Below are 19,298 nucleotides of genomic sequence, written 5' to 3' on the forward strand. Positions count from 1 at the left end.
GATAACACTGAGAGATGCTGTTTTCTTTCTTCAGAAGTTTTGAAAACCATAAATAATTCTCACATAACAAATCCAACACTGAAGATTGTTTTGACTCAAAATCAGAAGCTCTCCAAGGTTACCGAGTTGAAAGGAATAATTTGCAAACAAAACCATTGGACACAATGCTTATACTAAAGTAATTTTAATTATATCAATACCAAGATAAAATATCATGATAAACTTTTAATACATATTTGATTGTGTATGTATGAAGGCTTACTACTACATGTTTATTGTTTGGATATTAAAATACCACGTAAATTCTTATCTGTCACATAGTGTTATAGGTTCAGAAATAGTTAGAAATGGATTTTGGATCATAGAATATTATCTAATCTTTTTATGATTCTAATCATTGATTTACAATTCAATGGCATTGTTTAAAGTTGTCAAGCATACAAGGAAAGGTTTGCACAAATGAAGTACAGCAGTAGTCTTGTAGCATTAAATGGTTTATTTTGTTATCCTCTCCTCTCTTCCTCTTTCCTTTAACTTTTCTCTACTTCCTTATTCTCTTTTTCCATTTCCTTTATTCTCTTCTCTCTTCCCCTCAACTGTCATTGCATCCTCTTCTCTTTTCTTTCTTTCATCCTGGCTGCCTTTAGGTGAACAGCTTTATATCAGATATGTCTTTCTGCTGTGATCCATTACTTTATTTTGGCCCAGAAATGAAAAAAAAAAAAAAAACAAAAAAAAAAAAACAAAAAAAAAAAACAGCCAACCAGTCACTGAAATCTCTGAAAACATGTGCAAAAACAAAGTTGACTTATAAAGTGGTTTGACTGTCTAGCATAATTTCAATAGTGTTTTTTTGGGGGGATGGGGAGGAGATGTTTCAAGACAGGCTATCTCTGGATACCCTTGGTTGCCCTGGACTCACTTTCTAGACCAGGCTGGCCTCGATCTCACAGAGACCCACCTGCTTCTGCCTCCCTAAGTGCAGGTATTACAGGCCTGCACCAATGCACCCAGCATTTTTTATTACAATATCTTATATTGTTCATCTCCTTATGGATAAATGTACAGAACCCTCACTTATATTTATTTATTATTTATTTTCATTAATATAATTCATTTTAAACATTTTTGAACATTAGTTTGTCTTTCATATTAAAATATAAATATGGGTTGGGGAGATGGCTCAGATAGGTAAAAATTCTTGGTCTGCAAGCATGGAAAAGTCTTCCACATAAAAGTCTAGAATACCTGGGTGTGCCTATAACCTTAACAATCAGGAAAAGAAACAGAAAGACCTCACTGAGAAGCCAACCTACCTCAAACCCCTTATTTACTATATAGTGAGAAGAATAACATGAAGGCAGTAAGGCAGAAAACAACTAAGAGAGATACCAAAGTCATGTTCTAACATCTGCATGCTCCCACATTAATGTGCATGCAACATTTACATGTAACACACATGTCTAACTTCATCTGTCTCCTACCACAGAAATATGCATACATGTGAATTACAAATTAACAAGGGAATGGGGGGTGTAAAATATCTAAATTTATATTTTCTCTCAATCATTAATACTATTTCCTATTATATAACACTTTTTAAATTAAAGAAATGTTTTCCATAATTTTTTGTCACTTTATCTAAGAGAATTGACAGCTTCACATTTTCTTGTTAAATCAGTAGGATAGTTCTTTTGGTAGATGTTAAGACAGAGTTTCTCTGTATAGCCTTGGCTGTCCTGGACTCCCTTTATAGAACAGGCTGGCCTCGAGCTCACACAAATCTGCCTGTCCCTGCCTCTCTGAGTGCTAGGATTATAGTTGTGGGCCACTGTGCCCAGCTCAGTATGATAGCTCTCAGAGTATCTTTCTAAACTGATATGTCATAGCATGAAAATGAATGCCAAAATAACATTTCCCAATGATTTTTTAATGTATACTCATATATATCCACTGTACATATTGATGTATATAACCAGACATATATTTAAATTACTATAAATGTACATATATAAAGATCTTATAATAAGTACAATACATTCTTAAAATTATAACCATTTTCAAAAGCATAAATTTTTTAGCAAAAGAGAAAAATGGCTTAGTTGATAAAGCCAAATATCTTAGAACAATATATCATGGAAATAAAATAGAGAATCTAAAATTAAGGATAATTACAGTCTATGTGTTGTGAAGATAAAATATCAACATTGAAAATAATATTGTAGCTTTAAAAATAGTTTTTTTATTGGATACACAGGGAAAATTCAAAGAATTAGAGAAACAGACAAAATAGAAATCAAAACATACCCTTAGCTAATTTTAGACTAAAATTACTTGTGTATGTGTGTGTGTGTGTGTGTGTGTGTGTTTGTGTGTCTGTTTATAATCTAAATTCGCTATAAACAAATGATAGATCCCCCTATTAGTGTTTCATTATTTACATGTTAATTCAACATGTAATTTCATATTTATATAACTTGAGACAAAACATAGTTTAAAATGCTTTTAATTAGTATTTTATTTAATTTTATGTGCATTTGTGTTTTGCCAACAAGTGTGCCCTTTTACCAAGTATATGCTCATAGCATATGGAACCAGAAAAGGGTATAAGTTTTCCTGAAACAGATAGTTTTGAGATGTTTTGTTTATGTTGTGAATTCAATACCAGTTTGAAATAAAAGAACAGTCTTCCAACTTGGTATATCATCCTTACAGTGAGCTCCTAATAACAGAATTTTTCCATCACCTAATACTGTGAATTTAAGATTGAATCATAATTGTGAAAGTAGGATTTAGAATTCTGATATCACTAACTTTGTTGTTTACACATTATTTCTAAGAATGTTTATTCTGGTTTGGGATGTCTTCTTGTTGGAGTTTTCCTCTGATGAGAATGAAGTGTCATTCCCCATTTCTTTTGATTAATTTTGGTTGAAAGTCTACTTTGTTAGATAGTAGGATAGCTACTCCATCTTGCTTTTTGTATCCTTTTGCTTGGAAAATCTTTTTCCAGTCCTTTACTATTGGGTAATGTCTATCATCCATGTTGAGGTGTATTTCTTGTATGCAGCAGAATGCTGAGTCTTGCTTACACATCCATTCTCATTACCTATTTCTATGGAGAGTTGTGTCCATTCATTGTTGGAGTTTGTCTGACTTATTCTGATGCTAATTAATGCTTCTGCCTTTTAATGTGCTCCAAATATTTTAATGTAACCTTGCCTAAAAATTTATTCTTATTTCACCAATATAATGCTAACCCACCTAGGTAGCCAAACGAAGTAAGTGTGACTAATGTTTGCAAGCTTTGAAGACAGAAGATCTTGGGAGAGAGAGAGAGAGAGAGAGAGAGAGAGAGAGAGAGAGAGAGAGAGAGAGAGAGAGAGAGAGAGAGAGAGAGAGAGAGAGAGAGACCATGAGTAGAAGGAGTAGTAGAAAGAAAGGATCAAAGGACAAAGAAATGGACCAGCATCATGGGCTAGCATGGGAAAGGAGCATATGTCTAGGTCAGCATGGATGGAGAGATGGAGAAGATTAAAAACGTACTTTGGGATCATGGATGGGATGTAGCCTAATGTGGGGATGGAGGTAAAGAGAGTTTAGAATGTTAATATCTGCCTTGCACGGGGTAAAGGTTTATTCTAAAATACATCAATTGTCTGTGTTTCCATTGATTGTTAAAGTGGATTAGGTAATACTACAATAATAACTGTACCCTAATTGTAAATCTTTATTAGAACATACATTTCAATTAACCACAACAATTTATATTGATAGATATTAGTGGCAATGATTACTAGTTCCTTTTATTATAATGATGGTGGTGATAGTGTTTGTGTGCTTCTCTCAGTTTGGTTTTGCTGTTGTAAAGTTATTTATAGACTGATTTTCTTGGTGGAGTTGACCTTGCTGAGTTGGAGTTTTCCTTCTAGTATCTTTTGTAGGACTGGGTTTGTGCATAGATACTGTTTAAATTTTTCATGGAATATCCTGTTTTCTCTCTCTATGGTAATTGAGAGCTTTACTGGGTATAGTAGTCTGGGCTGATATCTGTGGTCCCTTAGGGTCTATATGATCTCTGCCAGGCCCCTCTGGCTTTCATGGTCTGAAGTTGAAAAGTCAGGTGTGATTCAGAGAGTCATGCCTTTATATGTTACTTGGCCTTTTTCCCTTGCTCCTTTTAATACTTTACTTTTTTTCTGTATATTTAATGTTCTGTTTATTATGTGGCAGGAGGAATTCCTTTTCTGGTCTAGTCTATTTGGTGTTCTGTAAGTCTCTTGTATGTTTAAAAGCATCTCATTCTTTAGTGTGGGGAAATATTCTACTATGATTTTCTTGAAAATATTTTCTATTCCTTGGAGCTATACCTTTTATTTCTTCTATTTATATTATTCATAAGTTTTGTTTTTTCATGGTGTCATTGATTACTTAGATGTTTTGTGTAAGGAATTTTTGTTTTAATATTTTTTTTGCAGATGTATTGATTTATTCAATTGTGTCTTTTATAGTTGAGATTATCTCCTACATTTTTTATATTCTGTTGGTAATGCTTACCTCTGTGGTTCCTGTTCTCTACTCTAAGTTTTCTATTTCCAGAATTTCCTCAGTTTTGGGGGTGTTTTGGGGGGTTGTTGTTGTTTGTTTGTTTGTGTGTTTGTTTGTTTGCTTGCTTGTTTTTATTCTATTTCCATTTTCAGGTCTTGAGCTATGTTTTTTTCATTTCTTTCACCTGTTTGTGTTTTCCTGTATTTTATTCAAGTGATGTATTCATTTCATCATTAAAAGCCTCTATTGTTTGATTGTATATTCCTGTATTTCTTTGAAAGATTTAATTGTTTCCTCTTTAAATGCTTCTATATCTGCATAGGCATAGCTTTAAGGTCTTTTCCCTGTGTTTCATCTGTGTTAGTATATATCCAGAGCTTGTTGCCATATTGCTTGTACTTAGCTTACTTTGTTCTTAGGCTTGCCTCTAACTATCCTGTTGTCTATAGTGTTAGATGGTTATTCCCATAACTTGCTGGATTTCCAAGGTTATAGGCTGGGGGGTGGGTGCTAAATCTTCTCCCATAGCCTACAGCTCTGTTCTTCTGGGAAGATATCAGGGGGCCTCTAGATAAGACTCCTAGTATCATGAGTATCAGACTCCTAGAATCAGGAGTATAAGACTCCTAGTATCTAGTAAGAGGAAACCCTCTTACTAGGCATGATTCCTTATTGAAGGAGGGGAACACCAACCCCCCAAAAATATTGACCCCAAATTTACCCTAACTAAAAGACTTGCAGGGACCAAATAGAACAGTTATAGCAAAGATTGCCAGAACATCTAAAACAATGCCTAGCCCATCCTAGGACAAACACCATGGAAGAGAGCCAACACTTGACACTATTAAAGATAATCTGCTGTGCTTGCAGACTGAAGCCCATCAGAGTTATCCTCTGGTAGACTTCACCAATCAGCAGTTTGAAACAGATGCTGAGTCTCACAGCTAGACATTAGATGAAGATTAGGGAGCCTTTTGGAAACATGGCAGGAATGATAAAAAGGACCTAGACTTGACAAGAGCTCCACAAGAAGACCAACAGAGCCAACCACCGAAGGCCCATAGGGCCTTGTGGCAACTGAAGCACCAACCAAGAACCATGCATAGACTGGACCTAGGCCCCCTATACAGATGTAGCCAATGGGAAGATCAGGCCCCATGTGTGTCCTCTAGTAAGGGGCATAGGGGGTGTTTCTGACTTGGACTCTGTTGCCTGCTTTTTAAATCATTTCCCTCTAGCAGGACTGCTTTGTCAGTTCACAGCGGATGACGATACACTCAGTCCTGCTGCAACTTGATGAGCCAGCATGGATAGGTAGTGAAGGGCTTCCTCTAATCTGAGAAATAGGAGAGGGAGCATGGGGAAAGAGAAAGTGAGAGTGAGACTGGGAGGAGTGGATGGAGGAGGCTATTACTGGAATGTAAAGTGAATAAGTAAATTAATAAAAAGTTTAATTTTGTGCAACACTCATATTTTGAATAGTAGAAAAATTTAACCATTTAGAAAATTAGTTTTTTTTATTAATTTATTCTTGTTACATCTCAATGTTTATCCCATCCCTTGTATCCTCCCATTCCTCCCCCCCCCCATTTTCCCATTATCCCCTCCCCTATGACTGTTCCTGAGGGGGATTACGTCCCCCTGTATATTCTCATAGGGTATCAAGTCTTTTCTTGGCTACTTGCTGTCCTTCCTCTGAGTGCCACCAGGTCTCCCCCTCCAGGAAACTGGGACAGAGGGGAAGGCATCCTATTGGGACTCTAAATGAGAGACACATGGGAGAATAGCAAAATAAAAGGATACAGAGGGTCCTAGAAATCTACAAGTAGAACAATATGATAGGCAGATTTGGGCCCAGGGGTCCCGCTCAAACTAAGGCACCAGCCAAGGACAATACAGGAGGTAAACTTTAAACCCCTTCCCAGATCTAGCCAATGGTCAGAATATTCTCCACAGTTGAGTGGAGAGTGTGATACCACTTTCTCACGTACTCTAGAAAATTAGTTTTAATAGTGGCATCTATGTCAGCCTTTAAAGCACAAGCTTAAGTTATTTTAGAAATTTTAAAAGCCAATCTACACTGGAATTAGAGTACAGTATAAAAATTTAAGTTCTCTCTATTTCTAGGATATTGCAACGCCTTGAATGAGTTGCAAGATAAATAGATTATTTTGATAAATCAACACCAGGAATAATACTTTTGGAAGGGAAATTATTTGGCCTTGTGTCTTAAAGTCAATGATGTTAGAAGTGGCACACTGGTTTTGTTTTTCAACAGTCCTGGAAAGTCAACTGAAATCATACAGACACACACACACACACACACACACACACACACACACACACACACACAAACACACACACACACAAACACACACCTTTCAATTCTAAAACATCTATTAAGTATGTGAGAGTTACCAAACTTGTCCAGTGGTAAAGATACTATGCTGCATGACTTGGTTGTCTTATGTGCACCCAGTACCGAAACAAAAACAAAACAAACAATAACAACAACACATCAGCAAAGATAATCAAGTTTTCAAGTCTTCCCCATAGAGATACATTAATTTTAAAATTTCAAATAACTTCGCAAGTGAAGTGATTCAAATTCCTCAATTTCATCACTGTAAATGTTTTCTTTCTGACATCCTGTAATGTGGACAGAGCAGGAGTCAAAACTGAAGCAACCTGCTGGGTAAGTCAGATGGTGCACAGCTGCTAATGAGCACGTCAGTAGTATAATGGACCTGGGTGATAATCATGACCCTGAGAAACGTGTCCACCACCCAGGTTTCATTCATTTGTGTTGCATATACCTTGCAGCAGTCTGTATGTAGTGACGATTAAAATATACTTACCCACCCACCACAACTATATGTGAGTTGTTATTAACATGAGTAGATTTCCTTGTGTGCAATAATCAGGAAAAGAAAAATATTCACTTGACAAAGAATGCTGTCTAACATATATAAAGCATTCTTTTTTTTTTTTTTTTTTTTTTTTTTTTTTGAGACAGGGTCTCTCTGTGTTAGCCTTGGCTGTCCTGGACTCGCTTTGTCGACCAGGCTGGGCTCGAACTCACAGTTATCCACTGGCGTCTGCCTCCCGAGTGAGAGGATTAATGGCATGCGACAACAGCTTTGATTATTTTGGGGACCCAGAAAGGAAAATTCTCACAATATTCTCCTTGTTGATGTCACAGTTGTAACTGATGAGTTCAATATTACCAAAAACCAAGTGTAGAATAGTAAGAAATGCACTTAAAGCTTATCAATGTTGTTTTGACATATCCATCTGATAACAAAAAAAAACATAGTATTTGGTGGAAGGTATCACATGAATAGCTAAATAATTTCATTGTATATTCAGTTCAGAAGTACTTCACTTAATTCCAACTAATTAAACACCCATTTAATGTATTAATGTATTGTATGTTATATAGGATAATATAAATAAATAAAAAGTACTCTCACTGTGTCCCTGTCTGCCTTTCATGTATGTATGTTGATATGATTGTTGTTATTGATGAAATGTTTTTCAAATGTTGGAGATTAAATGTGTTATCATCTGCTGTGTTATAGTCTATGGCCCTTGATATGGAATTTGTTCGTTATTCATATTGGTTACATAAAATAGATGTATATGATGAGGCAAGCCTTGTCATTCTAATAAAACAAATCATAAAAAAAAAAAAAGAAATTTAAAGTTCCATGTGGGTTTTTTCTGACAATTTCTTTATATATAAGGTTAGAAAAACTGTGTAAAACTATGAGTGCCTGATATGAGGAAGGTTATCAAAAGGAATGCGTTTGAAACAAACATAAATGAAAAACAAAGAAAACACATTAGTAGTGATCTTCTGAAGAAAAAATACATGCTAGACCAGTTCATGTGGAAAACCTCACCATATTCTTGAAATCAAAGCAAACCAGCTTCTTGTTGTGTTTTCACTTCTGCATTTTGTTGTATACATATGTTCAGTCTCTTTACTCTGCATCTATTATTACCTTTACTTTTAGATCAATATAATAGACAAAATATATCAATATAATTTTTGTTGTTTCGGTTAAAGTTTTATTTTATATTTTTGATAATACTCTGAATTTAGGTAAAAGAAAAAAATGTAATTTAGCAACAACCCCAGCAAAAACAACAAATTTCTTATCACTGTAATTATCAATACACTGTGTTAACTGGTGCCTGTGCTTCCCTTTTGTATCCCCAAGTCACTAAAATATGACCTTTCTGCTATGAGTAATATTTGCTTCAAAATTCAACCTTTATCATTTAATTCCTCAAATAGTTTCCTTTTCCTAGCAACTAAAGTCCAATATTTTGATGTAGTATACTTAGAATTATACCCTAGTTCTTTTATCTATGACCATTGTTTTTCATCTCAAGTTTCCAGCTGCACAGTATGCACTTGTTATAGTACGTTATGGCTTTCTTTTATTTCATGCAAGTATACTATATTCTTTCTCCCCTTTCAAGCCATATAACTCTTACCTCTTTGCTTAATCATTTATCAGTCTCCAAAACTAACTGCAGTATGTATTTATAAGATTCCATGGCACACCCATTCTATTAGAAAATTAAGTATAGTGGCCTAAAAAAAAAAAAAAAAGAGCGTAGGAGTTTATTTTGAATAGTAAAACATATTCTTAAAATAGGAAACAATTCTTTACCACTACCTAAATTTTAAGGCTTGTTTATTTCTGAAATATCAAATATCTTATCATTCTTGTCAGAATTCAATTTTACACTACTTGTATTGATCTTGACTCTAACATACAATCTAATGAAAATAAGAAAAATGCTGATATATGAACTCCTAATGAACTTGCACACAGAAAAAATAAACACAGACTTCTGGGATAAATTGCATTTGCCTACAATATTTCTAGTAGATTTGATTCTCATCTTCTAAGAACTACACCAAAATTGGCTTGTGAAACCATTTCATATTTTTTGGGATGTTTTTACAATAGGTATAACCAGCAATGTCAAAGCAACTTACAGTCAACTTTTAAGGTCTTTCAAAAAATATTTGATTGAGTATTGTAATTTTACTTTTTTTTCCCAATATGTCTGAAATTTCTGTGTGAATTGTTGGCATTTCATTTTCCAATAAAGTGGAACATATTTCATGGTATACACGAATTTATGTTATGAATTTATATATGTTATATACATAAAGGTAGGTGTGGATCCTTATACAGTAAAAGCTGTTTTTAACATATCATTTTCATTGATTATTTGAAAATTTCTTATAATGCATACTAATAACATTAACTTTCCAGTCCTCATATGTCTGCCTCTCACTCTTATGTCCTCCCTCAAACAAATGAAGGAGGAGGAGGAGGAGGAGGAGGAAGAGGAGGAAATAGAAGAAAAACATATCAAGTTCAATTTGAGTTGCCTCTATACTCACTGGAGAGTGATCAAACACATAGAGGCCAACCCTGTAAAGAAAAATGAGACCTTACCTACACAACTCCTTGAAGAAGCCATCGACTGTGAAGAGCTATAACTCAGCATACTCATCACAATTTTTAATAGTTCTCTCGGCACTCTTTCTCCTGCCTTGCTCCCTCTCTTCAACCACTTCCACTGTCTATTCTATTTCCACTGCTGTGTGAGACTTAAGCACCTATCTTGGGTCCTCTTTGTTACTTATTTTCTTTGAGTGCGTGCACTGTAGAGTGCTTACCCAGTGCTATATGGCTAAAACCCGCTTATATGTTAGTGCATGCTATGTGTGTCTTTTTGGGTCTGGGTTACCTCATTTAGGATGATCTTTCCTAGTCCCATCCATTTTTCTACACTTTTGATTACTCCCTTTTTAAACAAATGAGTAGACACCTCCTTCTTTACCTGAGAAAAGAAACATTTCAGTCTTTTCAGATATGCTGCTACATCTCAAAAATTAGAGTTTTTTTTTTTTTTTCTAGGCCTCAACTAACTGCAAAGTGCTTAAGGAAAGTAAAAACTTGCATTTTTCAGCTTCCAATGATACAGGCAAAGGAAAGGTGAAACAAATTATGCCTTTTATATCTCATTGTATCTGAAAAGACTTCGAGTCCTTAATTATATCTAATTTCCAGGAAAACACAGTTTATCTGTTTTATATAGCAAAGAAGGTAACAAGACAAATTTTAAGAATTACTTTGCCTTTATATTTTACATCCTTTTCCCCATAAGAATGAGACGCATGGGAGAACAGCAAAATAAAAGGATCCAGAGGGTCCTAGAAATCTACAAGTAGAACAATATGATAGGCAGATTTGGGCCCAGGGGTCCCGCTCAAACTAAGGCACCAGCCAAGGACAATACAGGAGGTAAACTTTAAACCACTTCCCAGATCTAGCCAATGGTCAGAATATTCTCCACAGTTGAGTGGAGAGTGTGATACGACTTTCTCACGTACTCTGGTGCCTCACATTTGACCATGTCCCCTGGAGGGGGAGACCTGGTGGCACTCAGAGGAAGGACAGCAAGTAGCCAAGAAGAGACTTGATACCCTATGAGAATATATAGGGGGACGTAATCCCCCTCAGGAACAGTCATAGGGGAGGGGAATAATGGGAAAATGGGGGGGGGGAGGAATGGGAGGATACAAGGGATGGGATAAACATTGAGATGTAACAAGAATAAATTAATAATAATAAAAAAAAAGAATATGCTTTGTGGTACTTTTTTATGAAATTGTATTTGTCCAAAAACTGTATTGAGACAGTCCCAACCAACGTCATGCTTGATGATAGTCATGTAAAAATTGCTTGATTTTATCCTGACAACCCCTTTTATCTCATTGCTTTAAAAATATACTTTAGGTTTTAGCACCATTGCTAGTGCTTTCATGATTTTTATATCATAAGGTTGATTTGCTTGCTGGAACAGAACACTTTTTGATAAATTAAAAGGTGTGTTAAGGGGATTATAACATGCAGAAAGGTAGAATACATAAAAACCTGACTCTATCAGTCTTGAATGTGTGCTGTCTATCATGGAGGATGGAAATAACACTTCAGAATCTATGAGTCTTTCCAATTTCATGACTGAGGGATACTTAGTTTCACAAGCTAGTATACATATCTGAAACTAATTCCCTGCTTGCTTATGGTTAATGGTAAACTCTGCCACGCCTAGGATGACAAGGAAATCTAATAGTATTAATTTGGTCAGATAGAAAAAATTTTGAGGCTCACCAAATTACTCACCATTCCTGGTATACAGCTATCCCTCAATTACATATTGCGAGTCTCCATCAGAATATAATATTTTATCAGAAAAACTTGTCATGTATTTTAGCATAATAAATTTATCATGAGAAGACATTTACATGAGATAATTTGGTTTAGAAAAACAATAAAAGTAATATAAATATATTATTTTAAAATGCCAGTAAAATATCACCCTTGCTGTCTGTAATTATATTGCACAACTGGAATCCTAGCTAAGTATGAGAATCCATATGCTAGAATTTTTCATGTGCTCAAAATCAGTAAAAATGTTTTAACTATTTATTACAAAAAATGAATGGGCTGCATTTGTGGCATGTGTAAAGTAACAAGCTTGTATAATGGAGAAATAAAATAATGCATATTAAGTGGAAAAGTTTAAATAAAAATAACTTTATTCTCTTAATTTTTCATAAATTAATTCACTTTCATTCTTGAGAAACAAATCTTTGGTCTAAATTATTTATATTCATTTACTATTGCTATATTGTTAATATTCCTTATAAAATGAACAATATTTTAACATCTGCAGTTATCCACCTTTTGACCATTAAAATGTTTTAAAATAGTTGCTGTCCCTATCTGGTTCCAGAAGATTACTCCTGTCAGTATTAATTCTTATATCTGATTATACCTTGAAATATAAAAAAAAACTATATATAGTTAAATGTATTTTCACATATATCTCAAGAAGCATTTTTAGTGACAGTTCCTTAATCAATATTCAATTATCTTAGCATAAATCAAATGTGTTAGGAGTAATAATGAACTGCTGATCATGATCTTATAAGGAAAACTCCTAGAAGGAAGTTGTTACTGGAAGTTTTCATTTAAGGGAGAGCATGTTTTGATTTACAAACTGGGACTTTATTGTAGAAATACTGAGTAGAGTATTATAGTATTTTATTTTACTCTCTTGTTATTCTCTATCTACAAATGAGTAGACAATTGAAAAATTTTAAAAGGCCAATGCGTTATATATGGTTAAGAGACTGATTACTTCTACAAAACAAAACAAACAAACAAACAAAAGACATAAAACAATGATCTTTTTATTTAACAATACCAAAACATAATATGCATAAAATTAAAAAGTTGGAATGATGTTATCTCAGAATCAGCCAGCCAGGTTCTCCAGCCATTAGGCCTAGTGCCTACCACCATGATTGAACAGCAGAATGCATCCACCTGCTGTCAACCTGCTGTTATGAGAACAAATGCATTTCTCCTACATGAAGCCATGTCCTCCATCTGCTCTTCAGAACCTCTTCTTTACCCATTTCCTAGAAAAGTTCCTAAGCATATTTCTGTAGGTATTCTTTCAGTGTGTGTTAGCTTTACAGTCATATTAACTGAATTCAGGTCTTTTCAATTTTATGAAAAACAAACAAACAAACTAACTAAAGCCATAGTATCAAACACAAAGAGATGTGTTCTTTTTTTTTTTTTTTTTTTTTTTTTTTTTTCTTTCTGTAGGGTTAGCTGAGCTTTGTGGAAGAATTATTCACAGGGTGCTCCTCAATACTCTCTTCCTAGTCAGGCTTGCTTCAGGAATTCAAATAGTCCATGCTATCTTAGGAGTCCAGTTTTTGTCTCAGGAGTCCACTCCTTTGTAACACTTCTATGAAGATTCTATGCCTAGGGACTTCCCCTGATTCATATTCTTTATAGTTTAGCTGAATACTTTACCGTATTATTTAATGGTATCATATCATGCTATATTGCTTTTTATGAACCTTTTTGTCCCTCTCTGTCTTCTCAGAAGAATCAGTATATTTCTATCAGTCTTTATTAATAACAATACAATTAATAATTCACTGGACCAAGGTCAGAGAGGAGGCTATAATGCCAGGTTGTGGAGGATGAGAGCATATGAATGGTGATTCTTGTTTAGCCTGGATTATATTGTCAGACCCTATCTCAAAACGATAACAAAGAAAGGTTGTTATCTTTTTCATGCCTCCTGTTGTCCTCACTGGTAGGCTTTACTGAAGTAAAACCATTAATTAAAAATAGTAGAATGCAAATAGCTTTAAAGCAAATTTTCTAAGTGAAAGGTGATTAATTTGGATCATTTATGTAAACGTAGCTCTCTCTCAAGAACAAATGAACAAAATATGAAGATTTCACCTAAACAGGTTTTAAAGCAGTGTAGAAAATGCAAGGGGTATTATTAATCAAAAAGCAAACAACTTCAGTGCACTTTTGGGAATGATAAAACATATTAAAAAAGAAAACCTCTTAAAATTTCAGTGGAATAGCATGCATTTTTAATGCATAGGTTTTGTTCATCCTTGAAAGTAGATATACACTATGCATTAGATTTCTAGAAACTTTAATTTGCACATTGTTAAAACTCACAAGGTTTTATATAAAATATCCTGCAACAGGGAAATCATGATAAGGCTTACAGAGGTATGCTGTGAACCAAGATAATTACACAAATTTTTCATTGAGTGACTATGTTTTTATAATCTATGATATTCTGATAATTGTTATAAAGATGTTAATATTTTTCTAATATTTCACACAGCCCTGTATTAATCTCAAACATTCAATATTGTCATGCATACAAATTATTTATGAAATAGTTGATAAATAAAACAAACTAGTAATGTATACTTTTTGAATAGAAAATACTTAAAGTTACTGGTTATTGTTTAGCATAATTAAAAATGAGAAATAGAGGTACAAATATATATTCATAAGGCTAGATGATTCCTTTCATGTCCAAGGTCTTTCTATAATTTAAAAATAATGATACCTCCAGCTGATAGAGTTTATATAAGCATAAGACTTGGAAATGAACACTGAAATAATAAATACAAGGTACCCAGTTATTTGATAGCAAATGTTTAACAGATTCTAAAATGTCACTGAATTAATGGGTTTATATTTGCATTCTGTATTTGAACATTTCATTCCAATTTCATTTGCCATATTGCTTCTTTTATCATCATGATATCTTTCATTTAAACATATTTTCTTTGGGCACTAACTAACTATTCCAAACTCTGACTAAGTCACAATGCCAGAGACCAGCAAAAACCTCATGCTTAGTATTCATTGTTATCCTTATAAATGAGACAATATAACGAAGAGTAATGAAAATGATGATATTGAACCTTAAATGAGCTATATCAAGCTATTGTTTTCCAACAGACACTTCAAAGCACATCTTGTTATAATATTCCTGATGAACTATCCCAGCTTATTAGACAGCCAACTGTTACAGTGATAATGTGGCCTCATTTAACAATATTATACCCAAATGACTATCGATGTTCAGTGCTCCTCTTTGTCACAGCAACAACCTTTATTTCACATTTTAATATTTCTCCATGGCAATTCTCTGATAATATTCAAAGTTGATCACTGCACTAATACACATTGAAATACAACAAACCTTCTATTGTTAATATCTCCTTTTAGAATCAGTGCTGAAATATCTTATAAATAGGTAGTTTAATTTATAGTGTATGATACTTCAAAACTGATTTTCTGACCTTGAAAATTATTATTAAATACATAAATATCAGAACCTCACTAAGCATGGTCCTTTGTTTGTACATCAGTCTTTACAGCCCCCATCCCCTTTCCAGGAGCAGATTTGTTGGCTCCATTGGTCTCCTTGTGGAGCTCATGTCCCCTCCAGGTCCTTCTGTCCCCAAACTCTTCCATAACTCCCTTCACTCCACCTCAAAGCTTGGTTGTGAGTCTTAGTATCTGTTTTGATACCCTACTGGGTGGAATCTTTCAGAGGACCACTTTGTTAAGCTCCCATCTTGTTCCTTCATTTCAGCCACTTCTGGTATCTATTCTATTTGCCTTTCTTTAAGCAACCTGCCTAGCATCCTCGTTGGTATTTAGGTCTGTTTAGTCTAGTGTTGTTATCCTGTTTCGTGTGGCTAATATCTGCTTATAAGTGCGTATATGCCATGCATGTCTTTCTTGGTCTGGGCTAACTCACTCAGGATTATCTTTTCTAGTTCTATCCATTTTCCTGCAAAACTGTACTCAGATGTAATCAATTAGCAGCACAGTCTTCTTATGTGTCTCATAATATGGGAAATAGGGGTGAACTCTATCATGGATTCTTGTTTCCACTTGTTGAACATTTACACCGGGAAGGAAAAGAATACAGACATTCCTGATGAGACTTGATAGTCCACGGTGAGATGATGGGGAGGTGGGTTACACCTTTCTGAGGATGAGGGTAGTGGGGAAGGGGGATGTGGAGGCAGGGTGGGACAAGGAGAAGACAAGAGAGAGGGGATAAAATTCACATGTAAAGTGAATAAATTAACAATTAAAAAATTAAATATATATGTGTCATAAAATAAAGCAGCATTGCAATTAGATTGTCTCAACAGATATTTAAATAAATAGGAAGATATCAAAATTTCAAAATATAGAATATAAGGCATTTTATAATAAAAAATAATAAAGTCAGTGTATCTAAGATCAACATATTGTATTTCAAAATATTTTGCCTGACGTCATAATGTTTGATGGGTAGTGAGAAGATATATTTTAACTATTAGCCATAAATAATATTAATGTCTTTTCAGCAGCTACTAATGGTTGATGTCATTTGATAAGGTTATAGAGATGTAATTCTAACTACTTTTTCATAATGAAATAAATTAACAATACACTTTAATAAAAACTACAATATCCATAACATGAGGCAAATAAATATCACATAGGAATTCTGTTGAGTTAACATGATGTCTTTTTATGTTTGTGTTAGAAAAATCATTAAACTGGTGGATTGTGGTGGTGCACACCTTTAATCACAGAACTTGGGAGGCAGAAGTATGTGGATCTCCTCTCTCCTAGTTCAATGTCAGTCTTGCCTACAGAGTTAGTCCTTGGCCATCTAAGGGTACACAGAGGAATCCTGTCTCAAAACAAAACCAAACCAAACCAAAAAATAATGATGATGATGAAGAAGAACTAGAGGAAGAAAAGAAGAGGAAAAAGAGGAGGAGGAAGAAGAGAAAGAACAAGAACTAGAAGAACAAGAAGAAGAAGGAGAAGAAAAGAAGAAAGGAAGAAGAAGAGAATGACCAAGAATTATCTTTATGGCTATGATGGTGGTGTTGGAAATGGATGAGGTAAAATATTTTTTTCAGGCTAGTTTGCATTTTCTGCCTTATTAATTTGACCTATGGAAACCATAAATATTTATATAATGAAATGCTAAAATCTGAGATGCTTAATAGATTGAATGTCTCTCCCAAGAATAAATGATTGCTTACCTCTAAAACATATCAATAATCTCAAAAGCTTTCCTTGTTAAACTGTGCAGCCAAAAGCCTAATTCAGCAACAGAGCATTTTTCACTTCCTATAGCTATGCTTCACTAAAACTTCCATTTTATAAACTATTTTACAAATTATTTTTTTGAAAAATTGTCAAAGAGGTTCGATGTCTGCCATTATTAGATGTATTAACAACCATGTTGGACAAGTGCATAATATTTTTTAAGATTTATTATTTATTTATTATCATGTATACAGTGCTCTGCCTGCATGTACACCTGCAGGCCAAAGGAGGGCATAAGATCTCATGGTAGACGGTTGTGAGGCACCTTGTGGTTGTTGAGAATTGAATTTAGGACCTCTGGAGGAATAGTCAGTACCCTTAACCTCTGACCCATCTCTCCAGCCCCCAGTGCATAATATTTTAACTTGAAAAGAATTAGATAAATACAACTCTAGTACAGGTAGCTAACATTCACATCACTGTAAAAAAGTTAAAATTTTAAATTTACTAATTCATTTCAAGGCTATTGTCAATGGTGAGCAACGAAGTATATTTTTAAAAGTTCACAATTGTTTTTCTCTTTTTTATGAAAACATACATATATTTATTTACTTTTTATTTTTTTTTAAAAATTTGACATATATGTTTATAATTTTACACATATATAAAATTAACTACCTACAGGAATGGATGCACAAACCAATCAGGAATTATATAAATGTTACATTCTTAGTGTTTGGACTATTTATATTTGGCAGACTTGAAGAATGTAGCTATCCTTATAATTTGTAAATCAACTTTAATTTCATATTAATAATAAAAATATTTTACATGTCATGTATCACATATTTCACTATATTTAAATTAAAATGAAATTAAATATAATCTATGGATTATGTGATTTCATATTACCAACCTAAAATTACAAAATATTTGATAATATCTGTTTCATTATCTATTCCATTTTTCCTGTATAAATGTAAGTTAAAAGATAAATTTGAAAACTGTAGAATGAATTGGTGGACAAATACCCAATTACAGAACTTCAAAGTCTGAGAGAATTAAGAAGCATTAACAAATTTTGACCTGTGTGAAAAAGTAGAATGATATTTAGTTCAGAGAAATGAATGAAATGTATTGCTAAGTTACACAGAGTATACATTAAATATTAACAATATCAAGCTATTCATAGAAACACTTTTGTGTGTATATCTAAACATTTACTGTGCCTATGAGTTTCATTAACACAAAACAGTGATAAGGAATTTACTCTAGGCATGAAAATTGTAGGTTATTTTGCTATTATCTTTGAAACCTATCTTTTGATAGCAAAGGACCATTTCCAAAGCTCAGGGTAGAATATGGAGCAGACATGAAAGAATGGATGGGCCAGACAAAGGGGACATATGCACCAGACAGCTATCTCCTAGTCATGGCATATTTTTTTTTTATCAAGAACTCACTGTGCCTGCATTTTCTGCACTAGATGTATCATTATGCAATGAGCAGGAGTAAAATAAAACTGTTCAAGATTTTTGAGAGAGGGTGATTTCTTCAGCCGTTTGATGTTGGATAATGCAAGAAATTCTAATTAAACTCAGTGATTAATACACCAAAATAAGCAAGTAATCGAAGTAGGTGGGAAACTTGGGAAGAAAGGTTTCAGGGGAGTGGGATGATAATGAAAGAGGGAAATGGAAGTGAAAATGACTGTAGTTCATTATATAAATGTATGAAGCTGTCAAACAATAATTAAAAGAATGCTAGAGGTTATGCACTTTTTTTAAAAAAAATAAAGCATTCTTAGAAAGTAATTAAAAGATTTGTTAATGATTTGTTTTTGCCAAATGCACATTCTGTGTTACTCTCATTTTGGAACTGAACACAGTCATAAATGATGATTGGAAACCTCATCCAAAAGATAGATGATCCCATATGCAACTGGTAATTAAGCATCTTTTCAGCATTTTATTATTTTGATGTTCCTGTGCTGGTCTCTAATGATTCATCTTTTAAAAAACTGTTGAAATTCAACTCTTCTCCAACTTCTTACAGATAATCAGCATCATCAAGCACTGATTTTTATTGACTATATGATTAAAAGTAGAAGACATGTGTGATTTGTGAATTTGCCACTCCAAAGTCTGACTATGGAGTAAATAATTCATTAGGAATTAAAACTATATATGTATTTACAAATATATACATGCATTCAATATCAAGTAGTTAATGAGGAGG

Source organism: Acomys russatus, chromosome 18 (genome assembly GCF_903995435.1).
Source record: "Acomys russatus chromosome 18, mAcoRus1.1, whole genome shotgun sequence".
Classification (NCBI taxonomy): Eukaryota; Metazoa; Chordata; class Mammalia; order Rodentia; family Muridae; genus Acomys; species Acomys russatus.